The sequence below is a fragment of the Coffea eugenioides genome, chromosome 7, assembly GCF_003713205.1.
Source record: "Coffea eugenioides isolate CCC68of chromosome 7, Ceug_1.0, whole genome shotgun sequence".
Taxonomy (NCBI): Eukaryota; Viridiplantae; Streptophyta; class Magnoliopsida; order Gentianales; family Rubiaceae; genus Coffea; species Coffea eugenioides.
The window spans coordinates 34,775,937-34,778,656 of record NC_040041.1 but is presented as its reverse complement, the minus strand read 5'-3'; positions in this window follow the sequence as shown (position 1 = coordinate 34,778,656).

Sequence of the window (2,720 nt, the reverse complement as noted above, 5' to 3'; positions counted from 1 at the left end):
CTTTCCTAAAAAATGTAAAAATCCTAATTGCATAATCGCTATTTTCAAGTCAAATGAGAAATGAAAGTTTTAAATCACATATATTTATCTCAAAAGTGGAAGGAATTTGAGTTACTAATGGTGTGGCACAAATTGCCTTTTTTGATTAAAGTAAAATTTTTGAAAATTTTTGGGACAAATTTGTAATTTTGGACAAGATTTTGAAAAAATTTTGATAGAATTTCCCCTTATAAATAAATGAACTCCCTGCCAGCAAAACTCAAGATTGACAAATTTCAAGTACAATTCATATTCCAACTTCAAATCCAAGATATTTAAAACAATATAAGCACAAGCACCACACACACCACAAGTGGTCTTAACCCACACTTAAAATACATATTGTTCTCAATGCATAGGAAAAGAAAAACTACAAAAGGTACAAAAGAAATACTCCCAAGTGCAAAAACTGAGATCTAGATCAACCATGATGCACGAACCTTTACAAAATGCATAAACATCTACTAACACTGTTCAAAGATCAAATGCAAAAGAGAAAGTCAATTGTACCCTACATAGGAAAAGAAAAGAAAAGACATAGAGAACATAGAAGCAAAGACATAAGGAGCTACTCAAAATGCAGGCCCAACACCTCATCTGCTAGCTCCAACAGATTCTCGATCATCACCACTAGTTCAAGGAGTAGGATGTAGTCAAGAAGCAATGCCAAAGTGATCCTCCATACGACGCAATCGAACATCAAAGGTATTTAGACGAGCATCGACTCGATCAAGTCGTTCCACGACTTGAGTCTGATGACAGTCTAGCATATCGAAGAGGTGCTGCCAGTTGGATCTCGAGGAGGAAGGTGGAGGTGGTGGCAGTGGTGGTGGGGCCGAAGTAGAAGGGTCGGCTTCGCCTTTCTCGGAGTGACCGGCATCTCTTGATCTCTCTCTCTGTGGGCGAGAAAATTGTCCGTAGGAATACCCACGTCAGTAAGAGTAGGAATACCCATGCCGGTAACATTCAACTCCTCCAACGGTCTCACCGAAACTTAGGGTATACCCTCCAAATTAACGTTTTCCCGCTCAAAAATTAAAGATAGGAGGCATAGAAACCCAATCAATAGGAAGTAATACTCCTTCGAACAGTCATCCTTATATTGCTAATGATGATATTCGAGAGCGAAATACGAGAAAAAAGGGACTCTCAGTTATGGAACGAAAAGAAGTAGATATCACTATGTTAAACTTCTCTTTGGCCTTTCTTCTTGGGTATCACATTATGTGACATGACATAAATGATAAGGTGGTATCGATAGTCAAACACACGTGCAAGGATGGTCTCTTTTCTAGATGATTGAAATGGTTGGTACTAGAGACCAAACCTTACCATGGCATGTGAAGATACTTGTTCAGTGAAGTAAACCCCTTCTTTAAATCAATAACTAGTTCTCGATCATTGTACCCGAAAATTCAACCGATTTTATCTCAAGTAATGATCATCTATCTCCCTCAAACAAACGATCGAATCTCTTCACCACTATGGGCCTTCTTAGTGACAATGCTGGTATAGAATTCTTGAACCAAATCTAGATAGATATGATGTGGGAGAGAAAGAATGGGTGCCCACCCCAATAGCTCAAAAGCCTTCATAATGCAATATATAGCATCTATCTCTAGAGCTATATGCATTTCATAGATGAATTCCATGTGTTCCTGCTCCTCAAACCAATCTTGATTATCCTTTGAAGTGAAGCACTCGACATCATAATTTGGAGGAGATGGCAGCCTAAATAAGCCCCTTAGCGATCTCTATTGTTGAGGTATTAGAGAAGGTGTCTCTTTTACACTGTCCTCACTATTTGGAGAAGATTTGTGAATAATAGTCGTTATTCCCCTTGCCATAGTATCTAAAGAAGAAATTATTATAAACTACTAACACACCAATTAAAAGTCACACAATTCACACCTTATACAAGAATTGATTCTTATAAAACACCTAAAAAAAGAACCTTGCCACTAGAGTATCTTAGACATTTTATAGAATCACCATTCATGTGTATGGATTATAATTGGCTCAATAACCGCAAGTACACATCCTTATGCTATCAAAAATCAACTAAATATTCAAGAATGCCCAAATTTATGATATTAAGGACATGACATTTAAAGATACGCAAAATTTGTCAAAACCACCAATTTATCAAAATGAGTAATAATTATGTACCATTTAGAGAATTTGACAATAACTAAGTTTATATCAATCATTAATTATTAATAATAATCCACATTTTAGCCATAAACAATGATTAACAAAATTAGACAATAATTATCCCCAAAAATCATAAAATTCATTAAAATCACTCTTTATAAGCAATGTACATTGTTAATCATCATTAACCAACTATTTTTTATCCATAAACATCAATCAAAGAGGCTCAATAACATTCCAAAGTAATTTTCTAATTTCATCCAAATATAGCAAATTGTAAAATTTTAACAACTAATAAAGTATCAAATTGCTAAATTTGAATATTTAAAAATGCTTAAATGCCCTTAATAAGCATATTAGAAGCAACAAACATCCATAATCACCATCAAAAATTCGAAATTAGAAAATGTTAGAAAACTTAGAAAATTTGAAAAATAATAACTTCTAAAATAAAAAGATTTGATCAAGAAACTTACCTTAATCAAATAAAAGGATGATCAGTGATGAGAATGGTGCAAAAAATCCTA